Source organism: Tachyglossus aculeatus, chromosome 5 (assembly GCF_015852505.1).
Source record: "Tachyglossus aculeatus isolate mTacAcu1 chromosome 5, mTacAcu1.pri, whole genome shotgun sequence".
NCBI classification, from domain to species: domain Eukaryota; kingdom Metazoa; phylum Chordata; class Mammalia; order Monotremata; family Tachyglossidae; genus Tachyglossus; species Tachyglossus aculeatus.
Window position 1 is genome coordinate 73,309,552 of NC_052070.1, and position 15,052 is coordinate 73,324,603.

A 15,052-nucleotide genomic window follows, 5' to 3' on the forward strand; every position below is an offset into this window, starting at 1 on the left:
GAAAGACCCTCGGGTCATTCTCTGTATCGCACCCAGTTCTGTTGTTCCACAAGGAATTTGACAAAAGGAAATTCAGGCCTTGGGCTCCACTGGACCAGGAGGGAAGTTGGATTCAGATGCTCCAAGAGGGAGGATCAGAGTGGCACAAACCTAGGCAACCTGGACACCTGCTCTCATTCACTCCTCCCTCACTGTCCTACCTGCAGATCATGCTTGCCCTTCCTCCCCTGGGCCTCATTTGGATCCAGGCATCTCCCACTGGAATCCTGTAAGGTTCTGAGCCATGTGGGTGCACAGCAGGAGGGTGGGTGGCAAGCCGAACCTCTTCCAACCATTAATCCTTCCCCCTCCCCAAAGACATCATGAGATCTGTTCAGCTGATACCACACTGGGTCCCAGAGGGAGGACCCTGGTTCTAGTTCCACCTTAGCCATGGATTGCCCAGGTGGCCTCTGGGTCCATCATTTCTCCACCCTGACCTCTTTATCCCTAGCTGCACAATGAGGGGTGAAGTTAGGTGGGAACACCCCAAGGTGACCCAGGGTGCACAAACTGGTGGGTGTTAAGTGCTTCAAACCCCCACTGCATGCCAACTTGTACTTCCCAAGCGCTTAGTACAGTGCTCTGCACACAGTAAGTGCTCAATAAATATGATTGAATGAATGAATCCTGACCCTCCAAGAGAGGTGACATGGTGTTGGATCAGGCTGTGTTGGAAGGGGAAGAATCAAAGCTGGATCCCTTCTGCTTGAGCTTAGCCGACTTGCCACTTCTCTCCCATTGTCACTCCATTCAATTCACTCCTAACCAAAAGGAAAATCTCAGTTGACCTTGACATGGTGCCTTTTCACCCTTTCAAGTGGAGAGATCCCAAAGCAGGCTAAGCCCACACACTGCAAACTTTGTGCTCCTCTAATGCCAAGCTGCTCACTGTGCCTCAAGCTCATCTCTCTTTCACCAGTAACACCTGGCTCAAACAGTCCCTTCTGCCTGGAGCTCCCTCCCTTTTCGCATCAGGTAGACCAGCGCTCTCCCCATTTCAAAGCCCTACTGAAAGCATGCCTCCTCCAGGTATATATCTCCAGGTATCTCCTCACTCTGTTCTCCCACCCTTCGGCATACTCCTATGCACTTGCACTTGCATTCTTACTTCCAGTCACTGTGACACTTACCCCGCCCTCATCCCCAAAGCACTTATATTCACATTTTTTTCTCTGTTTCTTCCCTTGTCTTGTCTTATGCTGTCGAGTCGTCTCCAACCCAAAGCGACTCCATGGACACATCTCTCCCAGAACACCCCACTCTCCATCACCAATCGTTCTGGTAGTGTATCCCATAGTTTTTTTGGTAAAAATAAGGAAGTGGTTTACCATCGCCTTCTGCGCAGTAAACTCAAGTCTCCGCCCTCGACTCTCTCTCATGCTGCTGCTGCCCAGCGCGGGTGAGTTTTGACTTGTAGCAGACTGCCTTCCACTCACTAGCTACTGCCCAAGCTAGGAATGGAATGGGTATGCTTCTGCTTGACTCTCCCTCCAGAAGCCGAGATTGGTAGAGTACTGGAAACTCTCCAGATGTAATCCTGAGAAGGCGTTTCTTCTCTTACCTGTAATTTTTTTTATTGTCTGTCCCCTCCACTAGACTGTAAACTCCTTTTGTGCAGGGATCATGTCTCACAACTGTGCTGTATTCTCCCAATCAATCAATCATATTTATTGAGCTCTTTGTGCAGTACACTGTACTAGGCTCTTGGGAGAGTACACTATAACAGAGTTGGTAGACACGTTCCCTGCCCAGACATTAATATAAATAAATAAATTACAGCTATGTACCTAAGTGCTGTGGGGCTGTGAGTGGGACAAATAAAAGGTGCAAATTCAAGGTCAAGGGAGCAAGTGTGTAGCCGTGCTGAGCCACAACAAGCACTCAATAAGTATGAGAAGCAGTGTGGCTCAGTGGAAAGAGACTGGGCTTGGGAGTCAGAGGTCATGGGTTCTAATCCTTCCTCTGCTACTTATCAGCTGTGTGACTTTGGGCAAGTCACTTAACTTCTCTGGGCCTCAGTTCCCTCATCTGTAAAATGGGGATTAAGACTGTGAGCCCCACATGGGACAACCTGATCACCTTGTATCCTCCCCAGTGGTTAGAACAGTGCTCTGCACATAGTAAGCACTTAACAAATTCCATCATCATTATTATTAAGTATCCAGTGCTTAGAACAGTGCTTGGCACATAGTAAGTGCTTAGCAAATATCATAATTATTATTATTATTATTACTATTATAAGGCAGAGTAATCCCTGAGACCTCAGCACTGCCTTGCAAATAAATCTGGAGATTACCAGCCTAACGCCAGAGGTCAACAGGCACTAGATTAAAGGAATTCAACATTCTTTATCCTTCACCCATCAGAACTTGTGACTTCCCTGGGGGAGTGGTTATTTGCCAGCCTAAGTGATTGTTATTATTATCATTTAGTATTGAAATCCCATTACTAATGATACTACCACTACTAATGGTATTTTTAAGTGCTTACTATGTGCTAAGCACTGTACTAAGCCCTGGGGTAGATACAAGATAATCAGGGCAGACAGCCTCTGTCCTGCTTGGGGCTCACAGTCCAAGCAGGGGACAAATCCCCCCCCATTTTACAGACGAGGAAGCTGAGGCACAGAGAAGTTAAGTGACTTGGTCAAGGTCACACAGGAGGCAAGTAGAAGATATGGAGTTAGAACCCAGATCCTCTGTTTCCCAGGATCATGCCCTTTCCACTCGGTGTCTCACGGCTTCTGTTTCAGCCTATTCATTCTAATGAATCCCTCAGCTAATTAGTGATTGGAAACCCTGCTGCAAATCCAAATGCTGACTACATGCAAATAATAACAATTAGAGGGATAGAAGACACTGAGATAGTTATGGAAATTATGACACCTCAGAGAACCTGGCTATACCATTTCTCTCAGGGTGGGGTGCTGGGTCTCAGTGGGAATTTCCTTATGGAGAAATCCTTTCCCAAACTATACCTTGTCCTACGCTACCCAGCCAGGCTATTTTCCGGCCCTGCCTCCCTCTGTGCTCACAAAAGCCCCCCACGGTATCTGTTGGACCCCTCCATCAGAGCCCTGTCTTCTTGTTGGATTGCCAGCCCAAAATAAATAAATATGCGAAAGAACAATATCATTAACCAGGGACTAAAAATAAAGACACCTCCTTTCCCGTTCCCCCTGGGGCCACTGCATCTCAGGTGAAACAGAGCAGGAGTCATTAGCACTAAGAAAAGTTGGTGTAATTGCAGAGATATACATGTGTGAGTTTCTCTGTGAAGGACAAAGATACGACCACAGTGCAGAGTTGAACTTCTCTCCATCCGAGGGTCCTTTTTTCCATGGCAACAGCCCCATCTCTCCCTCATGCAACTCTTCAGGGCAGAGACTGATATGTATCTCATTGTCAGAACTTTGGTTTCCTTGACAACGTCACCATTTCTTCCTCTTTTGTTGAACATGCTCCACAGTAAATCCCTCCCTTGCTGACCATCAGAGCTGGATGAGGCCACGCCCGGCCTCTCTGAAGAGCAGGTGATAGGGTCAGACTTAAAAAATGAGCAATATTTTCCCCTCCCCCAACTACTAGGCCCAGGAAACCGAAGCCAGAGAAGATGCAGCCCGGGTCATCCATGGACTGGGGTTGACCCTTTGCCCACAACTTACCTCTAGCCTGGAATGCCCTCCCTCCTCAAATCTAACAATTACTCTCCCCTCCTTCAAAGCCTTACTGGAGGCACATCTCCTTCTAGAGACCTTCTCTAAGTCCATCTTTCTTCTTCTCCCACTTCCTTTGGCATCACCCTGCTGGCTCCCTTTATTAATCCTCCCCAGCCCCACGGCACTTATGTACATATCTGTAATTATTTATTTATATTAATGTCTGTCTTCTCCTCTAGACAGTAAGTCACTGTCGGCAAGGAATGTGTCTGATTACTGTTATAGTGTACTCTCCCAAGCACTCAGTATAGTGCTCTGCACACAGTAAGCCTCAATAAATTTGAATGAGTGAATGAATGAACCACCACCAGCTTAGTTTAGGCTCCACATTTGGGCAGGGTCAACCAAAGATGCTTTGAGAGTGTTCTGATTGGAAATTTTGTCTCATAACCTGAAAAATCATCACTCGGATGTTGTCCTAGAATTTCCTCTGTGCTCTTGGGACAGTCCCACCATTAGCCCTGTGTCAATGCAGGCCACCCAGGAAAGTGAAGTGACAGCCCATTCTCAATTAACCTTGGCAATGGGGTCATTGAAGACTGGGCTATCAAAATGTCCAGATAATCGAAAACCCACCTATTAACAACTTCTTCTCCTCATTCACTCAATCGTACTTATTGAGCGCTTACTGTGTGCAGAGCACTGTCCTCCTTTTTCTTCTTTTCCTCCTCTTCCTCCCAAGACCGGTCTTTCTTCCCAAGAACAAAAAGAGCCTGGTTTGATTGATTTCCTCTCCCTGGCCCTGCAAACTCTCTCCTGGGAGGGGTTGACAGGCAGGGAACGTCCCACGAGACAGGGAGCAGGAGCAGAAGGAGGAGAAACAGAGAAACACGGCACCTTTGTTATCTGGATGACTTCCACAAGGTCACATCGCATCAGGGTTTGAGTGGAGGAGAGGCTTGTAGTCCCAGCTGAACGAGCTTCTATTTAGGAGAGAAAAGGATCGCTCCCTAATGGGGCCCAATCCACCTCATAAGTGAAGAACCCCTGCTGTCTGGAGCAAGACTTCACCCAAGCCCTCGGGGAGAGGATCCAAAAATGGGCTATCACTATTTTCCAACAGACAGTCTGGTTTTCAGCCGGTCTGCTGCCTGTTCAGATTCAGCAGCAGCCACCTTGATATCTGGTTTTTATATTTTCAACTCCCACCTCCCTCCCCCATGCTCCTGGTCACAGCTTCTCTGGCCCAGAAGGGCTGATCATGTCCAGAGAGACCTAGGGGAGGGATAATGAGCCACTGGTGGTGGTGGGGGGGGGGGGTGAGGGAGGGGGGGCGGTAATGGGTCTCTTCTGGAAAATGTGCCCTAAATTCTGGTGGATTTGGACGGAATAGCGTGGACTTCTGCAAAATGGCATCCAAATGATGTCATGATGTTTACATGCCCTAAATGCACGGAATGCCTGACTCTTGGGTATCGGGTCTGTTTGGTTAGTGTGCCGCTGCTGGCCATCGTAGCCAACTATTTAGACCTCAAATACCAAAGCGGTGCTCCATTCAGAATCAATCCAAATCCCTTGGCCCATTACTGCCCGCTGTCTCCTCCCTCCCTCCTGCCCCTCCCAAACCAGACCCCCGAGAGGCTCCTGCAGAGAAATTCCCTTCCCTGGCTGTGCTCCTGGGCAGGCAGTCCTGCGTGGATTGGCAGAGACGGGTAACAAATCACAATTGCAGGGAGCCCATTTGGGAAGCAAAATAAGCCCTTGGGCTCCCTTGCTTGTGCTCCGGGAAGCAGGGCTCTCACTCAGAGCTGCAGGAACAAGCTGCCCCCAAGGCCAGTCCTCGGGCCAATGCAGCTGGATTTTCCCACGGAGGGAGTCTGACAACCGGGTGGTATGATCATGAACGGCTGCAGCTTCCCATCTGCCTCCCGTCCCCGCCTCCTGCCCAGCCCGTGGATGGAACAGAGGCTGTCTCCATTCCTCTGCCACTCAGGATCCATGGAGAGGGGGCGAGCCCCAGGTCTGGGTCATAGGAAGAGGGGACCCCATATCTCCGCCCCACTGCTACTTTGGCTGAGCCACTTGGGAGAGGAAAAGGGTCCAGCCCACAGGTCCTTGGGGAGATATTCTAAGTTATCCCTTCTCTGTGGGGGAGGCTAGAAATTAGACCCAAATCTTCCCAGCCAGGTTCTGGCAATAGGGAGCTTGTCAGTACAACTGAAATGTAGGGCTGCTAGCCATGGGCTCGGGTCCAGTGGCTGCCAGCAACCAACCTGACTGTGCTCCTCTCCTAACTCAAAATGTGATAATAGAGAAACTACATGGCATAGTAGAGAAGCAGTATCAGAAGGTCATGGGTTCTAATTCCAGCTCCACCACTTTTCTTCTATGTGACCTTGGGCAAGTCGCTTCACTTCTTTTTGCCTCAGTTCCCTCATCTGTAAAATGGGGATTGAGACTGTGAGCCCCATATGGGAAGGCCAGTGGAGCATCTTTGACTAGAACCCGAGTCTCCTGACTTCCGGCATTATGCTCCTTCCATTCAATCACACTACTATTAATAATGACAACCGTGGCATTTGTTAAACACTTACTGTGTACTGAGCACTGCCCTAATCGCTGGGGTAGATACAAGTTAATCGGGTCAGATGCAGTCTCTTTCCCACTGGAGCTCACAGTGTTAGTAGGAGAAAGAACAGGTATTTGATCCTCATTTTAGAGGCAAGGAAACTGAGGCACAGAGAAGTTAAATGATTTTTTTTATAGTATTTGTTAACTGTTTACTATGTGCCAGATGCTGTATTAAGCTCTGGGTAGATTCAAGCTAATCAGGTTGGACACAGTCCATGTCCCACCTGGGGCTCACAGCTTTAATCCCCTATTTTACAGATGAGGTAACTGGGGCACAGAAAAGTGAGGTGATTGCCCAAGGTCATAGAATAGACAAATGGCAGGGCAGGGATTAGAAACCAGGTCCTTTGACTCCCAAGTCTGTGATCTTCCTATTAGACCATGCTGCTTCTCATGACTTGCCCAGTGTCATGCACCAGTCAGGTGACTGACTTCCAAGTCTGAGCTCTTTCCACTAGACCACACTAAGTTCTTCTACCCACCTCCACTCCTGGAACAGCACCCTTGGGGACTCTTGAATCAATGCCAAATGGCCCCAATAATAATAATAAAAACAGTATCTGTTAATAATAATAATGATGGCACTTATTAAGCGCTTACTATGTGCAAAGCACTGTTCTAAGCGCTGGGGAGGTTACAAGGTGATCGGGTTGCCCCACAGGGGGCTCACAGTTTTAATCCCCATTTTACAGATGAGGGAACTGAGGCCCAGAGAAGTGAAGTGACCTGTCCAAAGTCACACAGCTGACAATTGGCGGAGCCGGGATTTGAACCCATGACCTCTGACTCCAAAGCCCGGGCTCTTTCCACTGAACCACGCTGCTTCTCATCAGCCACGCTGCTTCTCATTAAGCACTTACTGTGTGCCAGGCACTATTCTAAGCACTGGGATAGATACAAGATAATCAAGTTGAACACAGTCCCTGTCCCACATAGGGCTCACAGTCTTAATCCCCATTTTACAGATGAGGTAACTGAGGCCCAGAGAAATTAAATGATGATGATGGCATTTGTTAAGCGCTTACTAGGTGCGAAATGACTTGCCCAAGGTCACAGAGCTGACAGGTGATGGAACTGGGATTAGAACCCAGGTCCTTTTGACTACCAGGCCCGTTCTCTAGGCAACACTGCTTTTCCAACAATTCCCATGTCTCCTACCTGTCTTCTCTTTCTTCTCCTAACAAACTCAGACCAGCAGTTGCTCTCTGAATCTCCTCCTGAGCTCCCTGAAACTTGTTTTCTTAAGGAAACTCATGTTTCCTCCCCTCCCCAACAGTTCCTCTGTCTCCCTTCCCTTTTCTAAAACAAAGCCCCTCCCCTCCACTCCCTTCCCATCGTTGTGGCCCCTGGGTCTAGTGCTGTAATGTTCTGTAAAGGGCAGGGAGCTCCTTTATGCTTCTCTTTCTTTAGCCCGAAAGGCCTGAAAAACACTGAACAGACTGGGTAATGGATATACCACCCTGTGATATCCTTCTACAGAGGCTGTTATTGTATTAGATCCCATTATATTACATTATAGTGTATTAAGATAATATATTACAGCTTATAGTACAAAGCTGTCTGACTCGCTGTTTAATGTTCCAAAGGGAAATAGAGTGCTTTTCCACCTAATTCAATCCTCCATTAATTAGATCAAAAACCTTAGGAACCCAATCCATTTGCATTAAAAGTAACACAACTTTCACCCTGCTTGTTTATGTTTAAAGTAAATTTCAGACGGGGTGAAAGGTGCAGGGCTGAAAGTGCCCAAGGTTGCGGCAGTCGTTTGGTTCTGCCTCAGAGCAGAGGCTGTGGCCTCAGCGCTGGGCTGAGAGCTGGCAGCTTGTGAGCTCCTGCCTTGGCTCCACTGCCGTCTCACTGTGTGACCTTGGACAAGTCACTTAACCTCTCTGGATCTCAGTTTGATGAGGATAATAAGGGCTGTCACCCACTTCCCTCCCAGGGCTGCTGGAAGGGTTGGCTAATTAAATGACTGTCAAGCGTTTTGCAAATATGATGTTCCGGCCACACTCAAGATGGTTCCAACCTAGGTAACGGAAGCCAGAGAAGCTTCCTTTACTCAGGGCTCCTTTCCCTCAATTTACCCCTGTAAACCTCTGTCTCTGCTGATCAGTCTCACCCTTAGCTGCTCGCAAGGGGAAGGGGCTGGGCTAGGAGGGGAAGGAATGATGGATGACATTTCACTCACTTATCCCTCTGCCAACATGATCAGGCTCATCTCATCCCTCCCATCCCCCCTCCATCCCCCTCCACCCTACAGTGGAACTGGGGAGCCTTGAATGATATTGAGCCCCAAAATATGGTGAACTGCAGCAGAGTTTAGTACCCAGCCCCGGCATGTCCGGTGCTGAACTGGCTGTTTTAGAATCCAGCTCCCCAGATGGGAAATATACCCATTTCCCAAATACTCTTGCCAAGAACTAAATTTTAGGAACCTCCTCTTAATCTTCAACCTGCTTGCCTTCCCTGACTGTCCACCAGTCCTCAGATCCTGACCTGCACTCCATCTCTCCAAGCTCCTCTGCTCTCTTTCCCTTTTGCCCTGCTCCATCTGATCCCAGACTCCATCCTCCAAGCCTAAAGCCCACCTAAAATCCCACCTCCTCCAGCAAGCCTTCCCCGTTTAATTTCCCAGCACCCCGAGTCATGTAATTTCATTGAACAACTCTAACATTATGGACTTATTACACTAATGATAATAATAGCTGTGGTACTTGTTAAGGGCTTACAATGTGCCAAACACTAAGTTCTGGGCTTGCTACATGATAATCAAGTTGGACACAATCCCCCTCCAACACGGCCTTAACAGTCTAAGAGGAAGGGAGAACAGATACTTAGTCCCCATTTTACAGATAAAAAAAGGAGGTGCAGGGAAATTAAATGACTTGCCCAAAGTCACCCAGCAGTCACGCAGCTGGATCCCAGTGGTGGATCCAGGATTAGAACCCATCTCCCCTGACTCCCAGCCCCCTGCTTTTTCCATTAGGATACTCAATGTGGACTCGATTATTTATTTTGGCCACTCGAGTTGTAAATACTCCTTGTTTTTCCCATTAAGGCATGTCAGCTCCTTGTGAGCAGGGAGCATGTCATTTAATTATTCTGTACTTCCCAAGCGTCTAGTACAGCGGGCTCTCAATAAATGTTACTACTACTGTTTTCTCCTCAGAAGACCTGGGCAGTCCCTCCTCCTCTTCCCGGCCTGCAGCACAATCTAACTCTGCTCGGGAACGTCTTCTGACCCTGAACAACACACTGGGCCCCCCAGGCTCAGTCACCCAGCTCACTGTCGTCCTTTCAGGGTAGAAGCGTGACCCTCTGGACCCAAGTGGTAGCGACAGACAACTGGTCAGTGGCCCTGCCAGCCCTCCAGGAGTATTAACTTCTAATCACTTATAAACACAAGTCAACTCTGCAGATCCCAGCTCTGCTCTTTATTTTCCCCTCTAATCTAAAGCAGTATCTTCACCCAGAGTGTTAGATCAATCATAAATACTAATTACATTGGCCCAGTTGGAGTCTGAAAGGGTGATGAAGACGTAGAAGTCTCCCTGCCCTCCTCCCCTCCTTCCAACCCCCATTTTTTTAATCTGACAACCTTTGACCCTGGGTATTAAGGGCTAATTCACTTGCCAGCCACAGAACTGCTGGAGGCTCACTTGAGAAAACAAAGATGCTGAGAGGGAGGGAGAACACCAAGAAGAGTCTGACAAAGGGAAAGCCATGGACAGGCTACGGAGACCAGTAAGAAGGACCTGCGGCCCCAGGGAGCAGTGCTACTGGAAGAGACTCCAGGAGTGTGACCCCAGGGCCAGATGCCTTGCATCATGCAGGAAACTGTCCGGGAGACACTTTGTCATTCCACACCTCAGTTGTAGTAGTAGTAGAATTATAGTAATAGTAGTGGTCACATCTATTGAGGCCTACTTGGTGCAGTGCACTGTACTAGGAACTTGGGTAGAACATAATAAAGTGACACACTTTCTGCCTTCAAACTTACCTTTTAGCAGGGGAGCCAAAATAAACATATACACACGAATGCTGAATATTGATATAAATAAGCTCATGAGTGATAGAGTTGGCTGATGGGTTTATATGACTTAGGGTTTGGGGAATTAATCTGGGATGACTTATTGGAGTTGGTGGGATTTTAGGAGGGCTTTAAATGTGGGGAAAGCTGTTTGATGTGGGTGTGGGAGGCAGTTCCAAGCTCAGGGGACAGTGTGAGTGAGGGGATAGAGATGGGTCTGAGATGGGCAAGAAGGTTGGCTTGGGCGGAATGAGGCCACAAGGCTGGGGAATTATTGGAGAAGAAAGCAGATAGGGTGAGGTGGGATCAGGTAGTAGAGAGCCTTGAAGCTTACTGTGAGGAGTTTTAATTCAATGATGATGATGGTATTTGTTAAGTGGGACTGTATTAAGCGCCGGGGTGGATAAAATCAAATTGAAATGGACACAGTCCCTGGCTCGTTTGGGGCTCACAGTCTCTATCCTCATTTTACAGATGAGGTAACTGAAGCACAGAGAAGTAAAGTGACTTGTTCAAGGTCACACAGCAGACAAGTGGTAGAGCTGGGATTAGAACTCATGACCATTTGACACCCAGGCCCGTGATCTATCCACTAAGTCATGCTGCTTCTCTAAGAAACACTTGGGGCCAGTTAAGAGTTGTGAGGAGAAGAGGTGTGGGCTGAGCGATGCGTCAGGAAGATGATTTGTGCAGCAGCATGAAGTGTAGATTGGAAGCGGCAGTGGCTGGAGGCAGTGAGACCAGTGAGGAGGCTGATACAACCGTATGATCAGAGCTTTTAACAGGGTGGAAGCAGTTTGAATGGAGAGAAAGAGGTGGATTCAGAAGATACTATGCAGGAATAGTGAGATCACACCTGAGGTCCCAAAAAGATTGCTCCTGTTGCTACTACCCAGAATTATTTTATCTTAGTCACTTAGAGAGTTTTCCTTGACTTCATCTTCCAATCTTGATAATCTGTTGTCATGGGAAACAGGAAGGGGCTGGGTAATTTACCACTACAGACCATCCAAATTAACAAATAGTTTGGGACTTCCCCCTCCCACCAAACCTTTGATTTTGATGCACCAGAAGCCAAGAGCAGGGACAGTTCTCAGAAGTTCAGAACGTGTTCTGCCTCTTGTTTACTTGAGTCATAGGCATGGTGGGCATAAAAAAGGGAGGAAGGCAAGTAAAGGGAGGGCTTTTATCTGCTGGCCTGTTTCTGGGACTAGTCGTCCCAACTCCCAACAAACTTGGACTGTGAGCCTCTGACAATGCTCAGAATCTGAGAACTTGGGCTGTGGTGGGTAGTATCTGTTACCTCCACGTGGAGGCCTGGGGAACTGCTCACTTGGGCTGCCCTCCAAGGGCAATGTTGACAAATAGTCTGAGCATCCCCCTGCCCACTGTAGAGTGGCGATGCTTCAAGCAGGCCAATGGACCGAGACTCATCGAGAGTTAACATCGGAAAGGTCAAGACTCTGACATGCAATACCCAGGATCCCTCAGGCTTTTCTTTGGTCCCATCATGCCACCAGAGGTATCCAGACACCTAGCCAGCCCCCAACTCCTTTGGCCCTGGGCTCTGTTGGGGAAGCCATGCAGAAACTGTGAAGAGAGCTCAATGGAGACCTGTTTGCAGACCTCCTGCTCGGGGTTTGTCTGCTTCAAAAGCAAACATGCCACTGCTTGGTCACATTGAGGACAAACTCCTGCCTGCTTCTTACAGAACCAACAGCATTTTGGATCCAGGGAGCTTTGAGCCAGCCAAGGACTGAATCACCAATTCATGCTTGCTTGGACTGAGCCTTGAGCCCTCCAAGCTCCTTGAGCTGCGTCTCTCTCCCCTTCAGAGAACAATTTGCCTTCCTGGGCCTTGTTCCTCTTGATGCTAATGCCCACTACACTGCCCCCCCCCCCCAATATCCACACCACCCTTCCAGGGCCCACCTTACTCTTCTTATCTTACAGTCATATCCTCCCTTCCCCTCATTTGCCCAGATCCTCCTTGCTACTCTTCCTTCCGGCCTCCTGATATTCTTACAACTATCTGTTATATCCTTGTTATTGCTCCCTCTATTTGGGAATGATTTAAACCTGCCTGATGTACCCATTAAATTATAAGCTCTTCGAGGGCAAAAAATAAGTGCTTTCTTTCAGTGTACTTTCCTAAGAATTTAGTGAAGCGCTCTGCACTCCATCAATGCTATATAAATCCCACTGATGGTGATGATGAGGATATTGATAATGGTGATGGCTGCCGTCTTATACCTGTCCTCTTCAGCTCGAGAGGGTCGATGAGAGTATCAACTTGTATAGTAGGAGGGTGAAGGTGGGCAGCTGACATGACTTTGGCTGGCAGTACCTAACCTAGACTGCCCCTCGTCCTCTTCAGGGGCCATTTGGCTGAGGGACAGGTGTAACTCAACCCTGCTCTTCCAGTGGCTGCCTCTTCCACTGCCTTCCTGTGTGACCTTGAGAGAGTCAGTCAGCTGTTCCTCTTCCCCAAGAGAACAATCACCACCTCCTTGCGAGAAAACTAAAATTAGGTTCGATCATTCCCAGCGGCCCTTTAGAGCTTTCAAAGCAGAGACCCAGGGTCATGAAGGGTCCCAGGCCAGAACAGGATGCTGCCAGAGGCTCCCGAGTCTCATTGGCCCCGGGAAACTTTTGAGAAGAGCCCTGGGATGTCTCTTTGGAGAGAAAGAATTTCTCAGCATCAAACACAATTTTCCCTGACAGCTTGTGTCCGGTACAATCTATTTTATACTCTAGATTCTTCCCTTTATAGGGTGCTTTTTACTGCTTATTTTGGGGACCTTTAACTCTTTTTTTTTTACTGCATATTGCTTCCTGCCCAAGCACGAAGAGCTGCGATAATCACAAATGCTGCCTTCTGCTGCTCTCGTTGGGAGCAAACTCCTCTCTCCTGCGGAAATCAGGATGGGAGATGACATCAAGTCTGGCTAGGGGTCACCTGGAGGATGTCCCCAGAGATCCCGGCTGGCATTGACTCCTCTCTAGGAACAGGGCTGGTGCCTCATTCCCTGCTTTCTCCAGCCATAGAAGTAGTCACGGTTTGGGGTTCCAGGGAAACGATCGTTTTACATTTCTATCTGAGCTAATAAGCCACTACCGACTTCGGTGGAGATAAGTATCAAGATTTATTGACTCCAGAGACAGGTATCGACCCTGGTGATGGAGAGATCAATACTCATCTTGGGGGACCACACAACTCGATGGCCAGTGAGGAAACCAGAGTGGGAGCGGCAGGGCAGGGCAAGTCCGACTGGTGGCACAGAGATAGGCCAGAGGGGTTTGGCTCCGGGGAGCTCAAGTGCTGGGGTTTGTCTGTGGCACAACTGATTGGTGCATAGCTCGCTGGAGGGATGGATCCCTGCCACAGGAAGATGTGTGGATGCTGGGAAGAATGAGTGGTTTGAGGAGCAGCAAGGAAAGAGCGCAGGTCTGAGAGTCAGAGGACCTGGGTTCTAATCCCAGCTCTGCCAGTTGCCTGTTGTGTGACCTTGGGCAAGTCACTCAGCTTCTCTCTGCCTCAGTTTCCTCATCTGTAAAATGGAGATTCAATACCTCGTCGCCCTCCTTAGACTGTGAGCCCCATGTGGAACAGGGACTGTATCTACCATAGTGCTTGATACACAGTAAGTACTTAACAAATACAATAATGACAGTAGTAATGAACCAATGTCAGCTCAAAATGAATGAATATTTTTTCTGGTGTTCATCGTCTTATACACCATTTCTCCTCTAGGTCTCTGTCACTTTAGGGGTGAGACTGAAAGCTCTTTGAGGTCCGCGACTGTGTCTTGTTCTTTCTTTGCAACAGAACTACTGCATCATCTTTTTGAAGCCTCATTTATCTCACACCTCTTCTCAAAATCCTCCAATTTCCCATTTCTATTCACAGGAAGCAAAAATTCCTCATGCTTGGCTCCAGGATTCTGAACCTGCCACTCTACAGTTTGCTCTCTGCTTCTCCCAAGCCCGCCTTCTAACTGTACCTCCCTCTCAATTCTCCAGCCTCCATCCCTTTCCCTCACACTGTGACCCCAGGCTGAAACTCCTTCCATACCCCAAACTGACGGACCACATTCAGAACCCTCCTATAATCTCACCTCTTCCAACAAAGTGTCCCCTTTTAACACCCAACACCCCAAGGCATATTCAACCACTAACCACCTGCACAATCGATTATGGGCAGAAAGTGAAGATTTGAAGGACTTATTATTAAAAGTTAAGGAACAGGACAAAAATGTGGGCTTATATCTGAATGTCAAGCAAACAAATATCATGACAACTGGAGGTTTTAACACACTTCTAGTGGACGGAAAGAAGACTGAAATTGTTAACAGTTTTTCTCTACTGGGATCAATAATCAATACTAAAGGAACTAGTAACCAAGAAATAAGCCGAAGATCAATGTTAGGAAGACTTGCTATGAAGAGCCTGGAAAAAGGTCATAAAACGTGCTGATTTTACAGTTGCCACAAAAACACAAATGATCAACTATGTCAATTTTCAACTGTGTTTCCATTGACAATGTATGGATACGAAAGCTGGACAGTGAAAAAACAGGACAGAAAGAACATCAATTTTGTGTTGAAGAAGACTTGTGAATACCGTGGACTGCCCCAAAATCAAACAAATGGATTTTGTAGCAAATTAAACCCAAGTGGTCTTTGGAAGGC

The 15,052-nt window shown here is 47.9% G+C and overlaps 1 protein-coding gene and 1 non-coding gene across 2 annotated transcripts in view; both read right to left on the reverse strand.

Moving 5' to 3' along the window:
- Positions 1 to 15,052, reverse strand: part of HCN4 (hyperpolarization activated cyclic nucleotide gated potassium channel 4) — a 135,907-nt gene that overhangs the window by 35,570 nt on the left and 85,285 nt on the right. The window lies entirely within an intron of this gene.
- LOC119929027 lies at positions 1,452 to 1,589 on the reverse strand. The gene has a single exon (XR_005451171.1). It is a non-coding gene; the product is annotated as a small nucleolar RNA SNORA7 (small nucleolar RNA).